This window comes from Anomaloglossus baeobatrachus, chromosome 3 (assembly GCF_048569485.1).
Source record: "Anomaloglossus baeobatrachus isolate aAnoBae1 chromosome 3, aAnoBae1.hap1, whole genome shotgun sequence".
Classification (NCBI taxonomy): Eukaryota; Metazoa; Chordata; class Amphibia; order Anura; family Aromobatidae; genus Anomaloglossus; species Anomaloglossus baeobatrachus.
Window position 1 is genome coordinate 109,922,519 of NC_134355.1, and position 14,327 is coordinate 109,936,845.

The 14,327-nt window shown below is 54.6% G+C and overlaps 1 protein-coding gene across 1 annotated transcript in view; it reads left to right on the top strand.

The window, feature by feature from the left end:
• Nucleotides 1-14,327, top strand: part of PNPT1 (polyribonucleotide nucleotidyltransferase 1) — a 233,576-nt gene that overhangs the window by 28,039 nt on the left and 191,210 nt on the right. The window lies entirely within an intron of this gene.

A 14,327-nucleotide genomic window follows, 5' to 3' on the forward strand; every position in this document is an offset into this window, starting at 1 on the left:
TACCCGTGAGACAAAATGTCTGTTACCCACCGGTCTTTGACCTGTGGCAGCCAAATGTCGCAAAAGCGGGAGAGCCTGCCACCGACCGAGGATGCGGAGGGAGGCGGCCGAAAGTCATGAGGCAGCCGCCTTGGAAGCGGTACCTCCGGTTGCTTTCTTGGGGCGTGAGTGAGCCCGCCAGGAATCAGAGCTCCTTTGCTCTTTCTGAGTCCCTTTGGACGAGGAGAATTGGGGCTTGCCCGAGCCTCGAAAGGACCGAAACTTTGACTGCCACTTCCTCTGTGGAGGTTTGCTTGATCTGGGCTGGGGTAAGGAGGAGTCCTTACCTTTGGACTGTTTAATGATTTCCGCCAATTGCTCACCAAACAGTCTGTCTCCAGATAATGGCAAAGCTGGTTAAACATTTTTTAGAAGCAGAATCTGCTTTCCATTCCTTTAACCACAAGGCTCTGCGCAAAACTACAGAGTTGGCGGATGCCATTGAGGTACGGCTCGTAGAGTCCAGTACCGCATTGATAGCGTAGGTCGCAAACGCAGACATTTGCGTAGTTAGGGACGCCACTTGCGGCACTGCTGGACGTATGAGAGAGTCCACCTGTGCCAGACCAGCTGAAATAGCTTGGAGCGCCCACACGGCCGCGAATGCTGGAGCAAACGACGCGCCGATAGCTTCATAGACAGATTTCAACCAAAGGTCCATCTGTCTGTCATTGGCATCTTTAAGTGAAGCCCCATCCTCCACTGCAACTATGGATCTAGCTGCAAGCCTGGATATTGGAGGGTCCACTTTTGGACACTGGGTCCAGCGTTTGACCACGTCAGGGGGAAAAGGATAACGTGTATCCTTAAGGCGTTTAGAAAAACGCTTGTCCGGATAAGTATTGTGTTTCTGGATGGATTCTCTGAAGTCAGAGTGGTCCAGAAAAGTACTCAATTTACGCTTGGGATACAGGAAATGAATTTCTCCTGCTGTGCAGCTGCCTCCTCTGCAGAAGGGGCTGGGGGAGAAATATCCAACAGCCTATTGATGGCCGCTATAAGGTCATTTACCATGGCGTCGCCATCTGGCGTATCCAAATTGAGTGCGGCGTCAGGACAAGACTCCTGATCACCCACCTCTGAGCCATCATATAGAGACCCTTCTCGCTGAGACCCTGATCCGCGTGATGACGTGGAGGGTCTCTCCCAGCGAGCTCGCTTAGGCGGACTGGGACTGTCATCGGAGTCAGAGCCCTCAGCCTGTGATGCCTGGGACCCCCTTGAATTACGGATTAATTCCAGCTGAGGGGGGCCGGGGAACATAGACACAGCGGTGTCCATGGTCTGAGCAACTGGCCTGGACTGCAAGGTCTCCAGGATTTTTGTCATAGTCACAGACATTTTATCAGCAAAGACTGCAAATTCTGTCCCCGTCACCGGGGTAGGGTTCACAGGCGTCTCTGCCTGGGCTACCACCACAATAGGCTCTGGCTGACGAAGTGCCACTGGGACTGAACATTGCACACAATGAGAGTCGTTGGAGCCTGCTGGTAGATTAGCCCCACATGCTGTACAAGCAGTGTATACAGCCCGTGCCTTGGCACCCTTGCGTTTTGCGGATGACATGCTGTTGTCTCCTCAAAGCAATATAGGGTGTACAGCCAAGAAGCGACCTTACAGTGCAGTACACAAATATAACACTGTGGCACTAGTGGGGCCGCACGTATGTGCTGCTTACCGCCCGCTTAGCGCGGGTGTGTGGTCGCCAGAAACCCCTAGCCTGGGTCCCTCAGAGCCTGCATCCGTTCTCCAGCCAGACTGCATGTGTATAATGGCTGCCGGCGTCCTGGGGAGCTGCAAGCCTGGGGGCGGGCCTAGGGCGTGCACAGAGAAAAAGCGCGAAGCCTGTGTCCTACTGTGCTCAGTGAGAGGGCTGGAGCATGTAAATTGTGCTCCAGCCCTCGGCGCTGCCGATTGAACAACGTCTCTCCCCTACCCTGATTGACAGGGTGGGGGGCGTTAACGAAGCGGAGCTAGGCCGCAGAAAAACCGGGGACTAAAGTTAGAAGCGCCGCCGCCGTAAAAGCGCGGTCGGCGCGTCCCCGGCGCACTACAAGTCGCAGCTGCGCCGCCGCTCCAGGGGCGGTCGGCGCGGCGATCCACACACATAAAGTCCCCCAGTAATCTGCGGGGACTATAAGCCCAGCGCACAGCGCTACAGTCCCCGGCGCACTAGCACACCCAGCAAGCCTGGGGTGTGCGTGGCCTGCCATACGGGGACACAGAGTACCTGAAAGTTGCAGGGCCTTGTCCCTGAACGGCACTCCCGCTCCACATCCAGCAGGTTCTATGGGTCTGTGGATGGAGCCCGGCCTCAGGGCTTGGTGGCCGGTAAGATCCCACTTCCTCAGAGCCCCCCAGGGGGATGGGGAAGGAAAACAGCATGTGGGCTCCAGCCTCCGTACCCGCAATGGGTACCTCAACCTTACAAACCACAAGTGGGGTAAGAAGGGAGCATGCTGGGGGCCCCATATGGGCCCTCTTTTCTTCCATCCGATATAGTCAGCAGCTACTGCTGACTAAACAGTGGAGCTATGCGTGGATGTCTGACCTCCTTCGCACAAAGCAGAAAACTGGTGAGCCAGTGATCCCACTGGGGGTGTATAGCCAGAAGGGGAGGGGCCTTACACTTTTTAGTGTAATTGCTTTGTGTGGCCTCCGGAGGCAGTGCTATACACCCAATCGTCTGGGTCTCCCAATGGAGCGCCGAAGAAAGAAGCGTTTTTATTTTATTGGTTTTTTCTTACCGGCCCCCAAGCCCTGAGGCCGGGCTCCATCCACAGACCCAGTGAACCTGCTGGATACGGAGCTGTGTACCGTTCAGGGACAAGGCCCTGCAACGTTCAGGTACTCTGTGTCCCCGTACAGGCAGGCACGCACACGCCAGACTTGCTGGGTGTGTTAGTGCGCCGGGGACAGTAGCGCTGTACGCTGGGGTTTGGAGTCACAGCAGCTTAGCTGGGTGACGTCATATGCTGGGAACTACCGCGCCGGCCACTCTCGGAGCGGCGGCGCGGCTGGGACTTGTAGTGCGCCGGGGACTTAGCGCCGACCGCGCTTTTACGGCGGCGGCGCTTATAAATTTAGTCCCCGGCTTTTGCGGCCTAGCTCCGCTTCGTTCCCGCCCCCTCCCTGTCAATCAGGGAAGGGGAGAGACGCTGTACGTTTACTCAGCGCCGAGGGCTGGAGCCTTATTTACATGCTCCAGCCCTCTCACTAGGCACAGTGGGACGCAGGTTTCCCGCTTTTAGTCTGGCACGCCCAGGGCCCGCCCCCCCCTCCACAGGACGCCGGCAGCCATTCCTGCATGCAGTTCTGGCTGGAGGACGGACACAGGCTCTGGGAGACCCAGACTAGGGATTTCTGGCGACCACACACCCGCGTTTAGCGGGCGGTAAGCTGCACTTTAGTGCTGGCCCCACTTAGTGCCACAGTGTGTATTGGTGTACTTTTTCCTGTACCAGATATATATATACTGCACTGTAAGGTCGCTTCTTGGCTGTATACCCTATATTGCTCTGGGAAGACAACAACATGTCATCCACAAAACGCAAGGGTGCCAAGGCACGGGCTGTATACACTGTTTGTACAGCATGTGGGGCTAATCTACCAGCAGACTCCAACGACTCTCATTGTGTGCAATGTTCAGTCCCAGTGGCACTTCGTCAGCCAGAGCCTATGGTGGTGGTAGCCCAGGCAGAGACGCCTGTGAACCCTGCCCCGGTGACGGGGACAGAATTTGCAGCCTTTGCTGATAACATGTCTGTGACTATGACAAAGATCCTGGAGACCTTGCAGTCCAGGCCAGTTGCTCAGACCATGGACACCGCTGTGCCTATGTTCCCCGGTCCCCCTCAGTTGGAACTAATCCGTACTTCAAGGGGGTCATCGGCATCACAGGCTGAGGGCTCTGACTCTGATGACAGTCCCAGCCCGCCTAAGCGAGCTCGCTGGGAGAGACCCTCCACGTCTTCACGCGGGTCAGGGTCTCAGCGAGAAGGGTCTCTATATGATGAGACAGAGGTGGGTGATCAGGAGTCTAGCCCTGACACCGCACTCAATTTGGATACGCCAGATGGCAGAGGAGGCAGCTGCCCAGCAGGAGAAATTCCATTTCCTGTATCCCAAGCGTAAATTGAGCACCTTTCTGGACCACTCTGACTTCAGAGCGTCAATCCATAAACACAATGCTTATCCGGACAAGCGTTTTTCCAAACGTCTTAAGGATACACGTTATCCATTTCCCCCTGACGTGGTCAAACGCTGGACCCAGTGTCCAAAAGTGGACCCTCCAATATCCAGGCTGGCAGCTAGATCCATAGTTGCAGTGGAGGATGGGGCTTCACTTAAAGATGCCAATGACAGACAGATGGACCTCTGGTTAAAATCTGTCTATGAAGCTATTGGCGCGTCGTTTGCTCCAGCATTCGCGGCCGTGTGGGCGCTCCAAGCTATTTCAGCTGGTTTGGCACAGGTGGACTCTTTCATACGTCCAGCAGTGCCGCAAGTGGCGTCCTTAACTACGCAAATGACTGCGTTTGCGACCTACGCTATTAATGCGGTACTGGACTCTACGAGCCGTACCGCAATGGCATCCGCCAACTCTGTAGTTTTGCGCAGAGCCTTGTGGTTAAAAGAATGGAAAGCAGATTCTGCTTCTAAAAAATGTTTAACCAGCTTGCCATTATCTGGAGACAGACTGTTTGGTGAGCAATTGGCGGAAATCATTAAACAGTCCAAGGGTAAGGACTCTTCCTTACCCCAGCCCAGATCAAGCAAACCTCAACAGAGGAAGTGGCAGTCAAAGTTTCGGTCCTTTCGAGGCTCGGGCAAGCCCCAATTCTCCTCGTCCAAAGGGACTCAGAAAGAGCAAAGGAGCTCTGATTCCTGGCGGGCCCACTCACGCCCCAAGAAAGCAACCGGAGGTTCCGCTTCCAAGACGGCTGCCTCATGACTTTCGGCCGCCTCCCTCCGCATCCTCGGTCGGTGGCAGGCTCTCCCGCTTTTGCGGCATTTGGCTGCCACAGGTCAAAGACCGGTGGGTAACAGACATTTCTTCAGCGCTCTATTGGGAGACCCAGACGATTGGGTATAGCTACTGCCCTCCGGAGGCCACACAAAGCACTACACTAAAAAGTGCAAGGCCCCTCCCCTTCTGGCTATACCCCCCCGTGGTGTCACGGGTTCTCCAGTTTTCAAGCTTTGTGCGAAGGAGGTCAGACATCCACGCATAGCTCCACAGATTTTAGTCAGCAGTAGCTGCTGACTATGTCGGATGGAAGAAAAGAGGGCCCATATAGGGCCCCCAGCATGCTCCCTTCTCACCCGTTGATGGTGTTGTAAGGTTGAGGTACCTATTGCTGGTACGGCGGCTGGAGCCCACATGCTGTTTTCCTTCCCCATCCCCCTGAGGGGCTCTGGGTGAAGTGGGATCCTGCCGGCCTCAAACCTCTGACGCCGGGCTCCATCCACAGACCCATTTGAACCTGCTGGATACGGAGCTGGAGTACCGTTCAGGGACATGGCCCTGCACCATTAACAGGTACTCTGTGTCCCCGTACACACAGGCACAGCACACTCCAGACTTGCTGGGTGTGCTAGTGCGCCGGGGACAGTAATGGGTTACAGTCACTGCAGCCTTGCTGAGTGACTTTGTGTTTTGGGAACTACCGCGCCGGACGCTCCGGGAGCGGCGGCGCGGCTGGGACTTGTAGTTCGCCGGGGACTGGGCGCCGACCGCGCTTTTACGGCGGCGGCGCTTATAAATCCAGTCCCCGGCTTCTGCGGCCTAGTGCCGCTTCGTTCCCGCCCCCTCCCTGTCACTCAGGGAAGGGGACAGGCGCTGAGCAATCAGCAGCGCCGAGGGCTGGAGCCTTATTTACATGCTCCAGCCCTCTCACTGCACACTGTCGGACGCCGGATTCCCGCTCTGCCTTGGGGGCACGCCCACGGCCCGCCCCTCCTCACATGAGCTGGGGAAGAAGCCGGCAGCCATTACTGCAGTCCGAGCTCGGACTTTCAGCAACCAGGCAGGACGGTGGCGATCATACACCCGCTTATAGGCGGGCGGTAAGCGGCACACATAGTGCTGACCACATATAACTGCAGTGTGTACATGTGTTGTTTTTAACTGCATAGGTCGCTATATGCCCGCTTGGGGAGCGACACATCAGCAGCAGGAAAGCAGGTGTGCTAAGGCACAGGCTTTCTAGGCTGCTTGTATTGCACGACTGAGGTGTTCATTTGTGTTTATGCTTATGTGCTATACATTGCACTGTACAGTCGCTAGTCTTAGCTATATTCTCCTGGAATGGCTAGACTACAGCAGCAGAAAACCAAGGGTGCTGGGGCACAGGTTTTTTTCTATGCTGCTTGTATTGCATGGGCTGCAGTGTGCATTTGTACTTGTGCTTGTATGCTATACATTGCACTGTATGGTCACTCTTCTGGGCCATATTCCCCTAGAGGACTAGTCTACAGCAGCAGAAGAGCTGGGGTGCCAGGGCACAGGCTTCTATGCTGCTTGTATTGCATGTGCGGCAGTGTTCATTTGTACTTGTGCTTGTATGCTATACATTGCACTGTAGGGTCACTCTTGGCTATATTCCCCTAGATGACTAGTATACAGCAGCAGAAGAGCAGGGGTGCCAGGGCACAGGCTTCTATGCTGCTTGTATTGCTTGTGCTGCAGTGGTCATTTGTACTTTATGCCTGTATGCTGTACATTGCACTGTACGGTCACCAATCTTGGCTATATACTTCTAGATAGCTAGTCGGCAGCGGCAAAAAAGCAACACAGATTTTCAGTGTTGTTTTTACTACATGGGATGCTGTTCATGACACCGTCCCATTGTGTGCATGCTCCCCTGTAGCACGTCGTCTGCGGGGGTCTCTAGCACTTCGTCTGCCGGGGTTTCTACTAGTTGTGGCCAAAGAAACCTCCTGTCAACCCTGTCCATGGACAGGGACGGAGTAGTCATAATATAGAGACTTGCAGTCCAGACAGGCCATGGGCAATCTACTTGACCAAAAGGCAGCTCTTCAGGGCTTTGATACTGACATCGCTATCGATCCGGATACACCGGGTGGTAACGCCATACGGAATGTCCTATACCGTCCATCAATGGAAGGTTGGATCTTTCTCCCTCAGCTCCCCCAGTGGAGATAGGAGACGAACAGGAGAAGTCCCTTTTCAGTATCTCACACAGATATTGAGTATTTTTCTGGCCACGCTGACTTCAGAGAAGCAGTCCAGGAACACCACGCTTACCAGATAAGCGTCTTCTCCAAACGTTTTTAGGATACACGTTATCCCTTTTCCCCTGACGTGGTCAGCGCTGGACCCAGGGTCCAAAGGTGGATTCTCCAATCTCCAGGCTTGCATCTAGAGCCATAGTTGCACTGGAGATGGGGCTTCACTTAAAGATGCCAGTCTCAGACAGATGGACTCTGGTTGAAATCTGTCTAGGAAGCTATCGGCGTGTCGGTTGCTCCGGCATCCACAGCCGTATAGGCAACCTAACCTTTTCAGCTGTTCTTGCGCAGCTGGCCTTGAGCACAGGGACATCTGTACCGCAGAGGCGTCCGTAACCCCGCAATGTCTGCACTGCGACTTACCCTGTTAATACTGTCCTAAAAGTACAGTCGAGGTTTCGGTCCTTCCCAAGCTCCGGCAGGTCCCAATTGTCCTCGTGCAAAAGGGCTACAAAACCTCAGACGGGCTCAGATTCCGGCCGGGCTCAATCACGCCCAAGGAAGGCAGTCGGAGGAACCGCTACCAAGGCGGTCTCCTCAGGACTCTCAGCTCTCTCTCTCTCTCTCCGCATCCGCGGTTGATGGCAGACTCCCCCGCCTTTGGCGACATTTAGCTGCCACAGGTCACAGACCGGTGGGTGACGGACATTGTGCTCACGTGCACAGGACAGTGTTCTGTTCTCGTCCTCCGACTCCATTTCCCTGCTGCAGGCGGTGGATGCTCTAAGAGCAGAAGGAGTGGTGATCCCTGTCTCCCCTCAGGAACGAGGGCGAGGGTTTGTACTCCAATCTCTTTGTGGCTCCAAAAAAGGACGGTTCCTTCCGTCCCGTTCTGGTCCTGACACTGCTCAACGAGCATGCGAACGCCAGGCGGTTCCGGATGGGATCCCTCCGATCCGTCATTACCTCAATGTCTCGAGGAGACTTCCTTGCCTCAACAGACATCAAAGATGCCTATCTCCACATGCCAATTGCTACGGAGCACCAACGTTTTCTACGTTTTGTGATAGGAGACGAACATCTTCAGTTCGTAGCTCTGCCATTCAGTCTGGCGACAGCCCCACGGGTGTTCACCAAGGTCATGGCAGCAGTGGTAGCAGTCTTGCACTTTCAGGGACACCCGGTGATCCCGTACTTGGACGATCTACTCGTCAAAGCACCCTCCCTCGAGGCATGCCAACGCAGCCTGAATGTTACGCGGGAGACTCTCCAGACTTTCGGGTGGATCATCAATTTGGCAAGGTCAAATCTGTCCCCGACTCTATCACTAACGTATCTCGGCATGGAGTTTCATACTCTATCAGCAAGAGTGAAGCTTCCGCTGAACAAGCAGCGTTCACTGCTGACAGAGGTGCAGTCTCTCCTTCAAGGCCAGTCGCACCCCTTAAGGCGCCTCATGCACTTCCTAAGGAAGATGGTGGCAGCCATCGAGGCAGTTCTCTTTGCGCAGTTTCATCTGCGCCAACGGCAATGGGACATTCTCCGCCAATGGGACGGGCAGTCAACCTCCCTGGACAGGGAAGTCTCCCTTTCCCAGACGGCCGAGGACTCTCTGCTATAGTGGCTTATTCCCACCTCATTGTCATAGCCCCCATCCTGGGCAGTGGTCACGACAGATACGAGTCTGTCAGGGTGGGGAGCAGTTTGTCTCTGCCACATGGCTCAGGGGACGTGGACTCAGCAGGAGTCCACCCCTCAGATCGATGTTCTGGAAATCGGGGCAGGGTATCTTACCCCATTAGCCTTCCAGAAGTGGCTAGAAGGAGAGCAGATCCGAATCCAGTCGGACATCTCCACAGCGGTGGCATACATCAACCACCAAGAAGGGACGCGCAGTCAGCAAGCCTTCCAGGAAGTCAGGCGAATCCTCATGTGGGTGGAGGACACAGCATCCACCATATCCGCAGTTCTCATCCCGGGCGTAGAATTCTGGGAAGCAGACTTCCTCAGTCGCCAGGGTATGGACGCGGGGGAATGGTCCCTTCACTCGGACGTGTTTCAGGAAATCTGTTGCCGCTGGGGGGTGCCGGACGTCGACCTAATGGCGTCTCGGCACACCAACAAGGTCCCGGCATTTATGGCACGATCGCGCGATCACAGAGCTCTGGCGGCAGACGCCTTAGTGCAAGATTGGTCGCAGTTCCGGCTCACATATGTGTTTCCACCTCTGGCACTCTTGCCCAGAGTACTGCGCAAAAAATCAGATCCGATTGCAGCCGCGTCATACTCGTCGCACCAGACTGGCCGAGGAGATCGTGGTACCCGGATCTGTGGCATCTCACGGTCGGCCGACCGTGGTCACTACCAGACCGACCAGACTTACTGTCCCAAGGGCCGTTTTCTCCATCGGAATTCTGCGGCTCTGAACCTGACTGGGTGGCCTTTGTGTCCTGGATCCTAGCGTCTTCAGGATTATCCCAAGGGGTCGTTGCCACCATGAGACAGGCTAGGAAGCCCACGTCTGCTAAGATCTACCACAGAACGTGGAAGATTTTCTTAATCTGGTGCTCTACTCAGGGAGTGTCTCCCTGGCCATTTGCATTGCCTACTTTTCTTTCCTTCCTACAATAGGAGTTAGAAAAGGGCTTGTCACTCGACTCCCTCAAAGGGCAAGTCTCAGCACTATCCGTGTTTTTTTTTCAGAAGCGTCTAGCACGTCTTTCTAAGGTGTGCACGTTCCCGCAGGGGGTTTGTCATATCGTACCCCCGTACAAGCGGCCATTAGATCCATGGGATCTGAACAGGGTTCTAGTTGCTCTCCAGAAGCCGCCTTTCGAGCCTCTGAAGGAAGTTCCTTTTTCTCGCCTGTCACAGAAGGTGGCGTTTCTCGTTGCGTTCACATCGCTTCGGCGAGTGTCTGAGCTGGCAGCTCTGTCTTCCAAGGCTCCCTTCCTGGTGTTTCACCAGGACAAGGTAGTGCTGCGCCCCATTCCGGAGTTTCTCCCTAAGGTCGTATCCTCGTTTCATCTTAATCAGGATATCTCCTTACCGTACTTTTGCACTCATCCGGTTCACCGGTATGAGAATGATTTACGTTTGCTAGATCTGGTGAGAGCACTCAGAATCTACATTTCCCGCACGGCGCCCATACGCCGTTCCGATGCACTTTTTTTGTCCTTGTCGCTGGTACGCGCAAGAGGTTGCAGGCTTCTAAAGCCACCCTGGCTCGATGGATCACAGAACCAATTCTGGAAGCCTACCGTTCTGCAGGGCTTCCGGTTCTTTCAGGGCTGAATGCCCATTCAACCAGAGCCGTGGGTGCGTCCTGGGCACTACGACACCAGGCTTCGGCTCAACAGGTGTGCCAGGCAGCTACCTGGTTGAGTCTGCACATTTTTCACCAAACATTCTCAGGTGCATACCTATGCTTCGGCGGATGCCAGCTTAGGTAGAAGAGTCCTGCAGGCGGCAGTGATTTCCCCGTAGGGGAGGGCTGTCTTGCAGCTCTAACATGAGGTATTTATTTACCCACCCAGGGACAGCTTTTGGACGTCCCAATCGTCTGGGTCTCCCAATAGAGCGCTGAAGAAGAAGGGAATTTTGTTACTTACCGTAAATTCCTTTTCTTCTAGCTCTTATTGGGAGACCCAGCACCCGCCCTGTTGTCCTTCGGGATTTTTTTGTTGTTTGCGGGTACACATGTTGTTCATGTTGAACGGTTTTTTCAGTTCTCCGATGTTACTCGGAGTTAATTTGTTTAAACCAGTTATTGGCTTTCCTCCTTCTTGCTTTGGCACTAAAACTGGAGAACCCGTGACACCACGGGGGGGTATAGCCAGAAGGGGAGGGGCCTTGCACTTTTTAGTGTAGTGCTTTGTGTGGCCTCCGGAGGGCAGTAGCTATACCCAATCGTCTGGGTCTCCCAATAAGAGCTAGAAGAAAAGGAATTTACGGTAAGTAACAAAATTCCCTTCTTTGTCTCACGGGTACAGGATAGAGTTCAGTTCTCGTCCTCCGCCTCGGTTCTTCAGAACTTCCCCACATCCCGACCGAGCAGATGCCCTTCTGCAGGCGGTGAATTCTCTAAGAGCAGAAGGAGTGGTGGTCCCTGTTCCTCTTCGGGAACAAGGACAAGGTTTTTACTCCAATCTCTTTGTGGTGCCAAAAAAGGACGGCTCATTCCGTCCTGTTCTGGACCTGAAACTGCTCAACAAGCATGTGAACGCCAGGCGGTTCCGGATGGAATCCCTCCGCTCAGTCATTGCCTCAATGTCTCAAGGAGATTTCCTAGCATCAATAGACATCAAAGATGCTTATCTCCACGTGCCGATTGCTACAGAGCACCAACGCTTTCTACGCTTCGTGATAGGAGACGACCATCTCCAGTTCGTAGCGCTGCCATTTGGTTTAGCGACAGCCCCACGGGTGTTCACCAAGGTCATGGCGGCAGTGGTAGCAGTCTTGCACTCTCAGGGACACTCTGTGATCCCTTACTTGGACGATCTACTTGTCAAGGCACCCTCTCAAGAGGCATGCCAACTCAGCCTGAATGTTGCACTGGAGACTCTCCAGACGTTCGGGTGGATCATCAACTTCTCAAAGTCAAATCTGTCACCGACCCAATCCCTGACGTATCTTGGCATGGAGTTTCATACTCTCTCAGCGATAGTGAAGCTTCCGCTGGACAAGCAGCGGTCACTACAGACTGGGGTGCAGGCTCTCCTTCAAAGTCAGTCGCACTCCTTAAGACGCCTCATGCACTTCCTCGGGAAGATGGTGGCGGCAATGGAGGCGGTTCCGTTTGCGCAGTTTCATCTGCGCCCACTTCAATGGGACATTCTCCGCCAATGGGACGGGAAGTCTACATCCCTGGACAGGAAAGTCTCCCTTTCCCAGACAGCCACAGACTCTCTGCAGTGGTGGCTTCTTCCCACCTCATTATCACAGGGAAGATCCTTCCTACCACCGTCCTGGGCGGTGGTCACGACGGACGCGAGTCTGTCAGGGTGGGGAGCAGTTTTTCTCCACCACAGGGCTCAGGGTACGTGGACTCACCAGGAGTCCACCCTTCAGATCAATGTTCTGGAGATCAGAGCAGTGTATCTTGCCCTACTAGCCTTCCAGCAGTGGCTGGAAGGAAGGCAGATCCGAATTCAGTCGGACAACTCCACAGCGGTGGCATACATCAACCACCAAGGGGGGACACGCAGTCGGCAAGCCTTCCAGGAAGTCCGGCGGATTCTGATGTGGGTGGAAGCCACGGCCTCCACCATATCCGCGGTTCACATCCCCGGCGTAGAAAACTGGGAAGCAGACTTCCTCAGTCGCCAGGGCATGGACGCAGGGGAATGGTCCCTTCACCCGGACGTGTTTCAGGAAATCTGTCGCCGCTGGGGAAGGCCGGACGTCGACCTAATGGCGTCCCGGCACAACAACAAGGTCCCAACCTTCATGGCACGGTCTCGCGATCACAGAGCTCTGGCGGCAGACGCCTTAGTGCAAGATTGGTCGCAGTTCCGGCTCCCTTATGTGTTTCCACCTCTGGCACTCTTGCCCAGAGTGCTACGCAAGATCAGATCCGACTGCAGCCGCGTCATACTCGTCGCCCCAGACTGGCCAAGGAGGGCGTGGTATCCGGATCTGTGGCATCTCACGGTCGGCCAACCGTGGGCACTACCAGACCGACCAGACTTACTGTCCCAAGGGCCGTTTTTCCATCGGAATTCTGCGGCCCTGAACCTGACTGTGTGGCCATTGAGTCCTGGATCCTAGCGTCTTCAGGATTGTCCCAAGGGGTCGTTGCCACCATGAGACAGGCTAGGAAGCCCACGTCCGCTAAGATCTACCACAGAACGTGGAGGATATTCTTATCCTGGTGCTCTGCTCAGGGAGTGTCTCCCTGGCCATTTGCATTGCCTACCTTTCTGTCTTTCCTGCAATCTGGGTTAGAAAAAGGTCTGTCGCTCGGCTCCCTTAAAGGGCAAGTCTCGGCGCTATCCGTCTTTTTTCAGAAGCGTCTAGCACGTCTTTCTAAGGTGCGCACGTTCCTGCAGGGGGTTTGTCATATCGTACCCCCGTACAAGCGACCGTTAGATCCATGGGATCTGAACAAGGTGCTAGTTGCCCTCCAGAAGCCGCCCTTTGAGCCTCTGAGGGAGGTTTCACTTTCTAGACTATCACAGAAAGTGGCTTTTCTGGTAGCGATCACATCTCTTCGGAGAGTGTCTGAGCTAGCAGCGCTGTCATCCAAGGCTCCCTTCCTGGTCTTCCACCAGGACAAGGTAGTGCTGCGCCCCATTCAGGAGTTTCTCCCGAAGGTGGTATCCTCTTTTCATCTTAATCAGGATATCTCTTTGCCTTCTTTTTGTCCTCATGCAGTTCATCGGTATGAGAAGGATTTACATTTGTTAGATCTGGTGAGAGCACTCAGAATCTACATTTCCCGCACGGCGCCCCTGCGCCGTTCGGATGCACTCTTTGTCCTTGTCGCTGGTAAGCGCAAGGGGTCGCAGGCTTCTAAGGCCACCCTGGCTCGATGGATCAAAGAACCAATTCTTGAAGCCTACCGTTCTGCTGGGCTTCCGGTTCCATCAGGGCTGAAGGCCCATTCTACCAGAGCCGTGGGTGCGTCCTGGGCATTGCGTCACCAGGCTACGGCTCAACAGGTGTGCCAGGCAGCTACCTGGTCGAGTCTGCACACTTTCACCAAACATTATCAGGTGCATACCTATGCTTCGGCGGACGCCAGCCTAGGTGGAAGAGTCCTGCAGGCGGCAGTTGCCTCCCCGTAGGGGAGGGCTGTCTTCGCAGCTCTAACTTGAGGTATTCTTTACCCACCCAGGGACAGCTTTTGGACGTCCCAATCGTCTGGGTCTCCCAATGGAGCGCCGAAGAAGAAGGGAATTTTGTTACTTACCGTAAATTCCTTTTCTTCTAGCTCCTATTGGGAGACCCAGCACCCGCCCTGTTGTCCTTCGGGATTTTTGGTTGTTTTTTGGGTACACATGTTGTTCATGTTGAATGGTTTTCAGTTCTCCGACGTTACTTCGGAGTGAATTTGTTTAAACCAGTTATTGGCTTTCCTCCTTCTTGCT